We start from the raw sequence: 14,620 nt of genomic DNA on the forward strand, positions 1-14,620 counted from the left end.
CGTTTCCATTTGAAATTTGAGTTGAAGTCTCTCTCTCTCTCTGACATTAGCTAACGGTGGGTTTTTTAAGAAGAGAGAAAAAGGGCGTGGAAATGGTCATCTTTGTTCTCACTCCGAAAAAAAGGCTTGTTAGGGTTTAATCCACTTGATCCATTCGCGTGGCCCTTTGTTGGACACGTGTCGCGATTCTAAGGGGACGCTGTATGATTGGGGATGTGGTCACCACCACGCACACCTAATACGTTCGAGGTTTCGTGGGGGATCCGCTACGTGATCGATCCATCATGCCTTTGGTGACCGGCCGTCCAATAGTACAACGCCACGTGTTGAAAGTGGCCAGAGGCTCAGGGCGGTGGGACGTGGGGCCCAGCTGAGGAGGACAAAATAAAAAAGTTGAGGCAGGTAAATCAGACGGGATCCCTGGGTTGATTTGTAATTTTAATATTTGAAATATTTATCGATTGAGTAGATCTATAAAATGCTTTATAAAATATATTATTTTTAAATTGATAAATAATTTTATTGATCACTTTTCTATTTATTTGTGGAGATATCAAATGATTATCAATAAATTTGTTATTGATCTTTAAAAAAAGTCAAGTATTATTTAATAACTTTTTAAGATATCTGTATTAAATTTAGTGGTGATTCTTTGAAATCTTACATACATGGAGAAAGGTCCTATAAGACCATTACTCTTCTAAAAGTTGATGTTTTTTTTTTTTCATGTCTATACATCTTGATGTCGAGATAATCAATTTGAGGTGAGTTTTAAAGCTTCAGCTCTATATAAACATTTTTTTTTATCTTTTGTACATGATGGTCATAATCATTTCTACTTATTAGATGTAAAATTAGATGACTTGGAGTGGGTCATGAAGTCCAAAAATTTTAAAAAAAACTTTGTGTTTATTCAATGGTATTTTTATACCACCCATTTTAAAATCTAAAGGACAAGAATGATTGTAACTTCCACGTATAAAAAACAAATGGTCTCTTAGTTTATAGATAATCCCATATTGAAATTCGTGTTGCCGATATGAAATAGTTTGAAAAAAAAACTTAATAATAATAGTTGTTGTTGTTATAGAGCCTAGGCTCTAAACAATCAAATTAGAGCTTGACTCAAAAATTTCATTGGAAGAGGTTATTTTGATGCTTAAATATCCTCAAATTGATCATCTCGACGTCAAGATGTGTGTGCTTGAGAAAAAAATGGATTTCAAGTTTTAGAAACAGTGCATATTGTAATGTATTTTTGGACATACAATTTTTAAGTTATTCAAGTTTTCATTGAGCTGCTCGATCTACACTATTCTTGATGCTTTAAGTTTTATAATTAAAGATGAAAATATATTTTAAGGCTTGTCAGAATGTGAGGCACCATGCAACTAAGGTATAGAGCCGAGGCTCTAAACAATCAAATTAGAGCCCACCTTCAAATAGTGTTGAGAAATATGGTTTCAATATTGGAAAGTTTTGTGATAGCCTTAAATTATATTTTCATTTTTAGTTATAAATTTTAAAGCTTCAAAAATAGTCTAGATCGATCAGATCTATGAAAACTTGAAAATTTTAAAAATTGACGGTTGAAAAATGAGTTACAAGATGCATTATTGCCAAAACTTGAAATTCATTTTTTAATCATGTCTATTCATCTTGATGCGGAGATGATCAATTTGATTGTTTAGAGACTAGGCTCTATATAAACTTTTCCTTTTTTTAAAGGGAAAAGTTTATATAAGGCAATCCTGTAAACAATCAAATTTGAGCCTACATCAAAAATTTCACTAGAAGAGGTTGTTTTTATGCTCAAATATCCTCAAATTGATCATCTCGACATCAAGATACATGAACATAAAAAAAAATGGATTTTAAGTTTTGGAAATAGTATATTTTGTAGCACATTTTTAGATCATCAATTTTAAAGATGTTCATATTTTCATAGATCTCTCGATCTACACTATTTTTTAAGCCTTAAACATTATAAATAAAAATAAAAAATATATTTTAAAACTATCAAAAAGATTTTCAGTATTGAAACCACATTTTGCAATACTATTTGAAGGTAGGCCTAGGCTCTATACAAACCTCACCCTTCTTTAAATGACAAACCAGCCTAAAAAGCATTCAGCACAAGTAATCCATTGATTTTGGTTTTGAATTCAGTTTTCAAAGTATTTTGGGTGGATTCCTAAAAGATATGAGTGGCAAAAGTAGCCTTCCTTATTACAAAAAAAATTAAAAGAGCCCTCACATTTGTTCAGGTATTCACACCATACACAAGTAGGTACGGTGTATAGTACACTGTGGTTGATGGCCACTGTGGGGGACTTGATCCCCCTTCCCTCTTGTATCCAGTAGTGCCCATTTAATCTGGCCTGTTCGTTTGTCATCGAGAACCACGTCGACGCATGGGGGTATTATTAAGGGAAAATTATAGACAGCCCTCAATAAACGTGGCAACGGATTAGGGCCGAGCCGGCCTATAACTTGGCCGGCCCTTGTCCTCGTAGGGCTAGCTATGCCCTTTTTTGGGCCTTACTAAAAATAAATAAAACAAAAGTAAAAGGAAAAGCATAAAAAAAAAGAAGAGGGTCAGACCGGGCTAAAACATACCAATACTTGCCATAGCCCATCCCTTGGGCCACAACTTATCACGTAGGCCTTACTTTTTAGGGGCGGGGCGGGGCGGGCAATGCGCCAAAAAATACTTCTTAACTCGTACTCTTAACGCACCATTATTTGTTCTTATATTCACCCCCAAGTAAAAAAATTCATTTTTTGAACCAAAATATCCCATTTTAACCCATGTTCCTCTCACAAAATGTGACGTATCACATGTGCCAATCTAGCACAAAAATGTGTCGGACCGGTTTTTCATCTTCAAAATGCCTCGAACCAACATACAATGTGTCAAACTAGCTTTCAATAAAATGTGTCCGTCTGATGCAAAAAATGGCTCTGACCAGCTTCTATTAATAACATTTTGCCAGTCCGTCACAAAATGCATAAGACCAGTTTACATTGAAAGGAATTGTGACCTCCATGTACAAATAATAAATGGTCTCTTTGTAGACAATTATATTCAAATTGTACCCCACTGGCTTCATCTTCAAAATGCACTAATCCAACATACAATTTGTCGGACTAGCTTTTAATAAAAGGTGCGGATCGAACACAAAAAAGTCTCAAACCGGCTTCTGTTAATAACATTTTGCCATTCCGTCACAAAATGCGTAGGACTAGCTTATATTGATAGGGATTGCGACCTTCATGTCATCATCATCATCATCATTTTAGCATTTTCTCAATTAATTCGGGTCAACTGTTTGCGACCTTTATGTACAAATGATAAATGGTCTCTTTGTAGACAATTCCATGTTCAAATAGTGCTGGACCAGCTTCCATATTCAAGTTGTGTAGGTTTGGCACAAAATGTGTTAGATTGGCTTCTATAATAAAATTGTGTTGGTTTGACACAAAATGTGTCAGACTGGCTTCTATACTCAAGTTGCGTCGGTTTGGCACCAAATGTGCCAGACTGGCTTAAAGATAAAAAGTGGACGCATATTTAGAAAATGACAAAGGTGGGTTTAAAATGGACGTTTTTGGTTAAAAAAATCGTTTTTTTTACTTAGGGGACAAATGCAAGAATGAAAGTGTTGGGGTTAATAGTATGATATTAAAAATTTTTTTTTTGTAAACAAGGGGAGAGGAGTTAGGAAAATGAGAAATAGCGAATGCCTAGAAAGTACAAATTGAAAGGCTTTCTATAATTTCCCCAAGGGCCAAAAGATTGATAAAAAAAAAGTTGCTCAAACTCCTTACAGTATCAATAATGGTGTTATTATAATTTAAATTTGAGTGTACTTTCATATCAACAAGTTACGTCAAAAAACTTATTAAAAATTTTTCAAGCCCCTATTGGGAAGCTAGAATAATTAGAATTATTTTGCTAATTTTAACCCAAAAGAGTAGAACTTCTTTAGGGCCAAATTATCATAGTACCCCCAATTATTATGGTAATTTAGAAATTTTGTTTTGGTTAGTGTACTTTTTTGACTTGCCTTCAAATGTATTTTTTAGTCTTTCTGATGCTTCCACCCTATGATATTTTAATGAAAAATAAAAGTTCAAGATGGGCATAGACTTTACAAAGGAACATGCCTCGTTTTCAAGAGTGGTGGAAACCTCCGTGAATGGCGCCTTACCTCCATTGAGAGAGAGAGTGTCAACCCCTTGGATCAATTTTAGGAATTGGGCTTGGGCTTGGGCTTGGGCTTGGGCCGGGGCTTGGGCTTGGGCCTGGGTTTGGGCTTGGGCTTGGGCTTGGGCTTTAGTGGATGGTATTTGACGTTTGCAACCCCACATATCAAGTTTCAATTCCTCCTGCTGAACTATCGAAAAATAAATAAAATAAAAAATATAACGTAATATTTGCAAAAATACAATTTTTTTTTACATGTGGTGTCTCACATTTTATGAGTAAAAAAGTAAGCTAAAATAAAGGCATTTTGGTCCAAAATATATCGAAAAGAAACTGAGTTCGTGGTGGTAGTAGACTCTATACCTCAGTTGCATGTTGTGGCTTCCATTGTCATAGTTTAAAAAACCACTAGTTAGTTAAAAAACGTGTAGAGCCAGTCCCAATAAATTACCCTAAAACAAAAAGGAAGAGAGAGAGAAAGGGAGCAATGAACTGATCTTTCTTCTGTCTCTCAACCACGTGGAATTTCATACTCCTACTATTTGTAGATAAATAAATAGGAAAATTATATAAATATCTGTTATATTTCATGTTATGAAGAAAATATCTGAAACTTTTTGTTATTAGACAGATGTCCGTTTTTTCAACTTCATAATACTTTTTTTAAAAAAAATAGACGAAATTGCCCATTTCAAAACCCTGGGGAGAATGATATCTATATATATATATATATATATATATATATATATATATATAGATTTAAAAACCCAAAAAAAAAATCAGTTTTCAAAAACAGAAATTAAAAAAATTTTTGTTTTTCAAAAATTGAAAAATAGTCAATTTTGTTTTTTTTTTTATAAAAAAAGTTATGAAGTTGAAAAAATAAACATTTGTGTAATAACATATTGTTTGAAGTATTTTTGGAATAACATAAAATATGACGGATATTTATGTAAATTTTCCTAAATAAATTATATAACGCTTGTGTTAATATGGTGGTTGTCATCTTGTGTTAATATGGTGGTTGTCATCGTGATGGGCAATGGCGATGAACAGCTAAGAGGCTAGAAAGGAAAATAGAGGATGAATGATTAGCGACTCATCTCCACTATCTATCATTGGTATCGGACGGTCAAGAGTTACTGACACATAGTATAAGATCATTGTACTGCATGTGGTATTAAGATGTTTCCTGCATTGATTGATTTTATTGTTTGTATCATCCATTAAGTATGACATTCGTAAAGCCGATCTCAAATAGTTGAGATAAGACTATAATGATCGACCCCAATAATTGAGATAAGACTATGATGATAATAATGACGAGTAAAATAAGATAGATTATATCTTTTTGCAGTGGTTCACATGCTTTGGAGGAATTACCTATGATTGCCAATAGGACATTACAATTCTTAATTTACTCCTAAGAAATTTTAGGCATTGATGGAATTGAATGGAATAGATTATAGTAGAATACAATATAGGGGCATTTGAAACGTTTCTCATATTTTTCTTTGGTGATTCTTGACTTTGAGATGACCCTACAATAATATTGGTGAAAGGGTCATCAATAATGTTAGGTGAAATGAGCCCCACATGATTTAAATATAGGGTGAAAAAACAAAAAAAATCAAAATTTAAATCGATGTTTTAAATTTCTAGACTAGATGCAACCATATCTTTCACGCTTTAAATTTCAATACCGCCCCTTTAACCTAGTATGGTGCTCTAGGCCTAGGTCCTTTTTTTATATTTTACTATTTGCTTTTGCTTGGTCAGCAAAATAAAAAGTGTGGGGGTGTGGTTTCTATAGGGTTGCAATCTTAAACAATCAAATTAAGACTCATTTTTAAATTTTATCATAAATATAATTTGGGTGTAAAAAATTCATAGGGTGACTTGAGAATCTATTTCATCTTTATTTTTAGTACTCAAAAATCTTTTTTTCTTTCATAATCATACATCTCGATGTAGAGAAAATCAATTAAAAGATTTTCCAACATTAAAACAATCTTTTATGATGAATTTTAGAGGTACACCTTGATAGTACATTTTGAGGGTTGCAACCTTATGAAAACTTTTTCTATCAATATATGACACATTTTTTTGGAAGATATACTATCCTTCATAGGACCATAATATATACATACTACCTCAGTGAGAAAACCTACTTGGGAAAATTTTTGAAATCTGAAGTTTTGAGAACCACCTAAGAATCAATAGATGATTATATTCAAAACAATAAAATTTAAATTTTGAGCTTTTTGACCCTTAAATCTCAGCCTCTTAAAATTGGAAGGCCTTTGTTCAATCTTAATACATTATTTCTTTTAAAGTGCATAGAGACAATCATTTAAAAATTGCTATTAATAGGTTACATCCCCAAAATTGGGTGTGCTATACTCACACATGAGTATCAAATCTTTTGGTTTTTTTTTTTTTTTTTAATTAGGTATAGATTGGGCATGTGGGTCACAAAAACAAACATCTAAGGTTTAAAATCTAACTTTTAGGCAAAATGAGGTCCATAGCAAGCAGTTGGAAAGTCATGCTAAATCATGTAACATTGATGTTGCCTTTTGTCTCAATTTACACCTTAGCCCCCATGGCCAAGAAAATGTATCTCACCCATGGTTTGGAGTTGTGTAAAGGGAGTGTGGTGGTGATAGGTGCAGGCATGAGTTGAGGTTGCACGTGCTTCATGTACCATCGTATCCTCCATCAACACATCTAATCACGCATGCGATTCAAATAATTCAACAACTACTTTATGTGAAAACATAGATGAGTCATCTTTCTAAGGAGACTAGAGGGGCTTTAATGGGGCCCTCTTATTCATATTTGTTTATATAGTAGAAGCCTAATGGTGTTGGGGTCAACAGGGTGCAGTGATTTCCACCTTGCTCATTAAATTGGACGGTGGAAAAAAAAAAGCCAATTGATATTCTACTCCTTTGGGAGTATTCAGTCTATTTGCTCCCTCGGGTGAAATCCCCAGCTAAGACCCCATAATTTGGGATATAACTTCTTTAACACATCGATTAATCTCAGTTAATTTTTTTCCTAATTGCACCCTCTAAGCCCTGGAAAAAAATAGTGCCCCAAGATTGTATAGAAACCGTCAAAAGTTTTAGAGGGTGAGATCTAAGTGTTAGAAAACACTTTTTTTTTTTGAGAATAATATCAAGTGATTCTAAAGTGGTCACAAAAATTTCAAATTGAAAAAATTCTCTCAAGTAAGTCATATGACAGAGGGAGTAGAAGTATACTATACTCCCAAGGGACATGCTAAAAAAAAGAAAAAGAAAAAAAAGGAAAATGCGTAGAGATTCTTGCCTATGTTTTTATGTGGAAAGCTCCCAGAAGAAATGAGATTCTTGATTGTGTTTATTGGGGATGGAAATTGTTTTGGCACTGTAGGGAATGGATTTGGTCAAAACAGGCTTTTTAAGTTGATGTGAGCCATGTGAACACAAGAACCTATAAGCTTAAATTATGTGGAAATGTCCCAACACTCTTGTCCCTTGCCCCACGCTACACCAATATGGACAATCTCACCTGTAGATATGACAAGTCATCTGCACATTAATTGTTGATTAAAAAAACCAAGAGGGTAAAGAATTAAAAGTAAACATTGTGATTACACCTCAATCATAGAAGCTCTACTGAATTGGATATTATTAATTTATTATGATTTATCCAACCCACGATGCCCCATCCAAATAAACTAGATGTAAGAACCTTGTCAATAAGAACACAAAAGATATGTGTGCAGAGACAAACTTGGGCCCTCTTTGTGAGCCTGATTAGAGTTGAAAGCAAGATTGGCAATTTGATTTAACAAAAAATCACATTGTTTGATTGTAATAATTGAGCTGATGGAGAAAATTGATTAAGACAAAACTTATGGATCAAATTTTACATCAATAGATTTTCACTTGTTTAATCAAGAACTATATACTTTGGCTGTACTCATCCAGATGACCAAGAAAATCCAATTAGGACAAAACTTGCAATAAAACATAGCAATATTAAGAGAAGTTCTTTCTTTTTATGCCCTCTTAGGGCTAGGTTTGGAAATAGCCGAAATCGTTACTCCTATGTTTTAAAAAAATGGTCGAATTGTATACAATCTCAGTAAGGGAAAGTAGAAATAGATCACTTATCTTTGGTACAAAGCGAGATATTAATCTTAACCATTGGATGTGAAATTGGGTGGCTGCAATTTTGTCATTGATTATGCTCAAACTTCAAAAGAAATTTTTGTGAACTTTGTGACACATCTACTATCGAACTTCACATCGGATGGTTATAAGTAATTGTGACCACCTTGTATCAAAGGTAAATGGTCTCATTGTATACAATCTAAGTAAAAGTATAGAATGAGACCACTTACTTTTGGTTCAAGATGAGATATTAATCTTAACCATTGGATGTGAAATTGGGTGGCTGCAATTATTCCATTAATCATGTTCAAACTTCAAAAAAAAATTTCTTGAGCTTTGTGACACATCCATGCTATTAAACATCACATCGGATAGTTGTAAGTAATTATGACCACCTTGTATCAAAGGTAAATAATCTCATTGTATACAATCACAGTAAAGAAAAGTATTGAATAAGACCACTTATCTTTGGTACAAGGTGAGACATTAATCTTGACTATTGGATGTGAAATTGGGCGGCTGCAATTACTCCATTGACCATGCTCAAACTTCAAAAGAAATTTTCTTGAACTTCATATCAAATGGTTGTAAATAATTGTGATCACCTTGTATCAAAAGTAAATGGTCTCATTGTATACAAGCTCTTCCAGTAAAAGGGAAAAGCAGTTTTTTTCAAAAAGCAAAGATGAAGCCCCGGTGTTCTGTATCAAAGAGATATAATACTCATCTCTTTTGGGGTCACTTTGTTGGTAATGGGAATTGTTGGCCTGTAGAAGACTGTTACAGAAGGACCTATAATAGAGAAGAACATGGTCTCTTAAAAAAAAGATGTGGTGTTACTATAGGTCAGTTGATCAATCTCTATTTACAGGGAGTGAAAGTCTCTCAATTGCTCTCAAGTTTCTTTTTCTAGTAGCGGTGGAAAAAATGAGGTTGATTGGTAGTATCGCTTGATCAGGAGAGCGAATTAAGAAGGGAAGTCTGATGACATTTTTATTGATGCTTAAGGAGCAATGCATCTCTTGTAATCCAAAATTGTAATCTTCATTGAGACAATAGATTTCTATTTACCAAATACATGGAAGTAGTCATACGGGGTGAAATATAATTTTTATGTTATTATGGTGTACCTTAGGTTTGATTTGTTTCTTACACTTGATTTTTTGTTGTGTTTATCTATTTCGTATTTAGCCAAGTATGTGCATGATCTAACATAAGATCCCGCATTTGGGTTCTTAGGGCTCAAGAAGGAAGAGATTCCAGCCCCGAACGATAGTGACGGAGCCTACAAGTCCTAATCAATAGGAAAACTATCGAACTATAGTTGGGTTTACTTTCTCAAAGAAGGTGAAGAACACTCTCTTATCTTTTGAGCATTTTAGGAAAGAATAGATAACTGACGCCATGTCAATAAGAAAAAAAACAGAAACAATGAGGATTGCATAAGACAGATATGATCGAAATGACCATATTGCACGTAGACAACTTTTTAACTGAAATTTACATTATATAACAAGAAATTTGTTTTCTCTTTGAGTACAGAAGATATCATAGGATATAAAGAGACAATTTATCTTGTGTACATGGAGGTCACAATCATTATTGTTCCTTAAATTTTAAAATAGGTGGTTGTAAGAGTATCTTGAATAGACATAAAATTTCAAAAAAAAAAAAATCTTAAACTTCGTGACTCACTTCAAACCTTCTAATTTGACATCTAATGAGTGGGAATGATAAAAGATAAAGAAAAAAGTTTATATAGAAGCCGAGGCTCTAAACAATCAAATTAAAGCCCACCTCAAAAATTTCACTAGAAGAGGTTGTTTTGATGCCCAAATATCCTCAAATTGACTATCTGGACATGAAGATGCATGTACATGAGAAAAAAAACAATGGATTTCAAAATTTGGAAATAGTGCATCTTGTAATGTATTTTTGGACTATCAAATTTTAAAATTTTCAAGTTTTCATAGATCTGCTCGATCTATACTATTTTTTAAGCTTTAAATTTTATAATTAAATATGCAAATATATTTTAAGGTTATCACAAAGATTTTCAATATTAAAACATTTTTCGACACTATTTGAATGTGCGCTTTGCTTTGATTGTTTAGAGCCTTGGCTCTATACTAACTGCACCCAAAGATACATGGTTTCTTTGTAAATCCCGAATATTATTTCCTAGGATGCGTTCGGCAACTCAAGCATTAAGATCAAGGTTCTAAAAAACAGATTGGTGATTTGAATTACCCATATGGGTTTCTAATCTAGTTCGGTGAATTGATATTTCAGATCGGGGATCCAGATCACCGAATCGGATATTAAAAAATAAAAAAAACAAAATTGAGCCAGTTTGGTTCGAACCTCCCAGAACCAATCAACTAATCATGGGTAATTGTATGAGATCAAGTAATCAGCATTAAGAGCAAATGAGATGCTCATGCAAATCATGTTTAAGTAATTTATTGTCCCCCAAGTATTCTCCAAAAAAAGGAAATGAATGAAGGGGAGGTACCTTGGAAAGTCCATTGCAATCTGAACTCGGATAATGCAAAATATATAACACCTCCATTTCACTTTCTAACCTAGCTATTGGGAAGTATCTGTACCCTTTTTTATCTTTGATGCCAAGAAGTTTCTGAAAGAAAATCTTGAGCTGGACTTCAGCCTTAAAAGGGTTAGGAGAATAATGTCTTTAAAGTTTGGACAGAGACATCTTTAGTCTATGAGGCCCAAGGCCTGTCAAGCTCAGAAAGGGACTTCTTAGTAAATTAAAGTCAGTCATCTGAGTCTTATCCTCTCCTATTAAGTTCTCTGAAATTTCCAAGTCATGCTCTGAGTGCTCATATTAAGACAGATTATTGCCTTTTCAGTTTACACTATGTACTCTGTCTTCATCTTTGAATAGCCCACACGTTATTTGGTATGCAGCACTATCATAGAGGTCACCGCTTCAAACTCGTTATTATTATAAGTAGACTTAGGGGATATTTTCCCAAGTGACAGAGTTATGTGAATTTAAAGGGAAATTTAAAACAAAGGAAAAAAAGAAAAGAAAAGAAAATATAAATATTCAAACTATTAGAAATAAACCTTAAATTTTTCAAAACCTCATTCACACCCTTTTTCATCAATGTTTATCTTTTTTTGAAAAAGATACCCTTCACGGTAGTCTTAGGTATGTGAATGCATCAGGGTTAATCTATAATAGTGATGGTCATAGCGGGTCCTAAGTGACTTTGTATTGGGTTTAAGTCATCACGGTTATAGTAGAACCGTATTTGAAGCATCATGGCAGTTAAAGCACTATGATGGGTTATTCAACGATCACAGTTTTAAATGAACCATGATAGTTTTATGTTTTCAAAATAGAAGAAAGGGTTTTTTACGACGGGTGAGAGATTTCCATGAAGGGTATCATGGTTGTGCGAGATCTGTGATAGTCAAGATGATCATCACAGTTATGCAAGTACCGTGATTGTTCTAATGCTGCCCCATTGTCACGGTCCTAATAGAACCGTGATGACTTAAGCCCCACACCAACAATGTTTGAACCCTCCATGAACATCACGGTTCCGTGTTAACCATAATGTCTTCACAAACCTAAGACTACCGTGAAAGGTATTTTCATAAAAACAAAATGCGAAAAGTGGTCAAAAGAGGTATGGATGAAGTTTTAAAAAATTTAGGTTTATTTCTAATAGCCTAAAAAAAAAGAGATTTTTTATAACTTTCCAAATTTAAAAGTAGGGCATAAGATTTCCTCATGATAGTTGCATGTCACAAGCAATTGAGCGATAGAAGTTCTCTCCACCGGTAGACAACCCCATTCGATTTTTGGCCAAGGGAATTTTTTGAAACCTGCATGATACAAATAGGAATATGTCTCTTATTTAGAAAAGGATCAGACTTGTCAATCCTAGTATGTGTATTAGGCTGCCGACATTTAATATTTCAAGATGTCTCTAGCTATATGTCCTAGTTCATTACAAACATCGACATTGAGATCTAGGTTTTCCTGTTGGGCAAGCAGGCTTACTCCATCTCTTTCTATAATATTTCTTTTTAGGAAACTTTTTTCTTTTCCTTACACAGGTGCAAAAAGGCTACGAGTTTTTCGATATGAAAATTTGGAGTCTGCTTTAGAACCACCAAACACCCCTTTTAGAGATTGAATTATGAGTTTTTAAACACTTAGATCTGACCATTCAAAATTTGGATAGTCATCGTTTAATCTTAGGATATTCTTTTATTTTGTAGCACATAAAATGCACACAATCTTCATATTTTTCTTTTTCTTTTCTGATGCTAGTAGCTAGATTGGGGCTACATCCCCAAAAAATTGGAGTTCTAATAATAATCCTTAGCACGATGCCTAAGGGAGTGAATGGGCAGTATGCTCCCAATGGAGCATAATATTGTCTTCTGACGTTTTGAGCATATAATCCTTCGTACGTTTAGATTTTTGCACAAGCCCACGGGTGTCTTGCACCATACCAGTCATAGGCCTTCCAAAGATTGGTTTAGTTAGCACAGGAATCTAACTTGAGGGCGTAATACTGCAAATAGTCAATGCAATGCCTGAATTCCAAAAGATAACTGTTCACTTAAATGCCAAAGAAAAGGGATAAAATTACACATTGGATCATGAAAATGAGTCATCTGCTCATCACATATATTCACATTTACGGCCCGCGTGTGTGAGAGAGACTTTGAATTTTGAATGCACCAAGCAGAAGACCAAGGGAACGCTGTGAGAGAAAAGTTTTCAAACTTCTCCCAAAAAAAAAAAAAAAAGAAAAAGAAAAAATCAATCGACTGGGAATGAGTGGATACGAAAATAGACACTGAATACAGGTTCAGAGAGAGAAATACGAAACATTAACGCACAAGACGGAGTGCTTTAAAGAGAGATTTGATGAGAGAGAGAATAAAATACAAAAAGAGGAAAGAGATTGTTAATCATTAAAGTATAGAGGGAAAGATCCAAGCGTGCCTGCGCTGGGAGTGTCGATATGGACCTCTAATTCTGCTATTTCTTTGCCAACAAAAAATATGTTACTCTTGTGGGAGCATACTGTTCATTTTATTTTTTGGACCATTTTTTGAGATGTAACCTCTTGAACCTAGTGCAATTTCAGAAAACAAAAAAAAGAAAAAAGAAAGAAAGAGGCTCAACATCCTCAAATTGTAGGACCATCTAATTTCTGAAAGGCAAGATCTAAATGTTGAAAAACTCAAAACTCCTATCTCTTTCTTGAAATAATAATCTAGTCATTCTTAGGTGGATCCCAAAATTTGTACTTCCAAATTGTTCTTTCGCCCAAGGGAAATAATGCTTGTGTAAGAGCATGATATACATGCTCCTCTTTTTTGAAAGGGGAAGATCTAAAAGTTGAAACAATGTTCGTAAAATTGAACCGGAACGGCTAACCGGACATGCGCGTGGAAGCGGTTTAACCAACCTAACCGATAAACCGGCCGATTCAACCGCTCTAACGGGACAAATCCTAGGCGGTCAAAAAAGTGTTGAGAAAAAAAAAAAAAAAATCTACTAAAATATGAAAAGCATATAAAGAATGATTAAAACAAAACACATTCAAATGAAGTTCAAAATTAATGAAAAAAATGGATTTTAACTCATTTACTATTTTTCAAATGCTATTTTTAAAACTTTCTAAAAAAGATGGGAAAATATAAAAGTGAGTATTAATGACCAAAACAATTTTTAATTTTTACCATAATGTAAAGAATATTTAAAAATGCATTACAAATCAAATTCCTTAATTTTGAGAATTTATATACATTTTTTTGAATTATTTTTAAAAATACCGGTTGATCACCCTAACCGCCCAAAACCGGAACCAGCCAGTCTAACTGGGCGTTTAGCAGTTAGATCGGGCGATTTTGCGAACAATGGGTTGAATGACTTAAAATCCTATATTTTTCTTGAACATAATCATCTTCAGGTGGATCCTAAAATTTGAGATAAAAAAAGTACTTCCAAGTAGCTCTATTACCCAAGGGAGATAATAAACAGCATGCTCGTGCAGTGCATTTTAGCAGTACTTTTGTCATTGTCCCTTTCTAAACCCAGACTGGTAAGAAAATGCTGCAAAATAGCGCCCAAATGGAAATAGCTGGAGGGAAAGAAAACCTTGTTTTCCCCATCTATGGAATCCTAAAACCTTGTTTTCCCCATCTATGGAATCCTAATAATAAGGATACTCGCAGAGTGACCATC

This window comes from Amborella trichopoda, chromosome 12 (genome assembly GCF_054954075.1).
Source record: "Amborella trichopoda isolate Santa Cruz 75 chromosome 12, AtrichopodaSantaCruz75HAP2 v2.0, whole genome shotgun sequence".
NCBI lineage: Eukaryota > Viridiplantae > Streptophyta > Magnoliopsida > Amborellales > Amborellaceae > Amborella > Amborella trichopoda.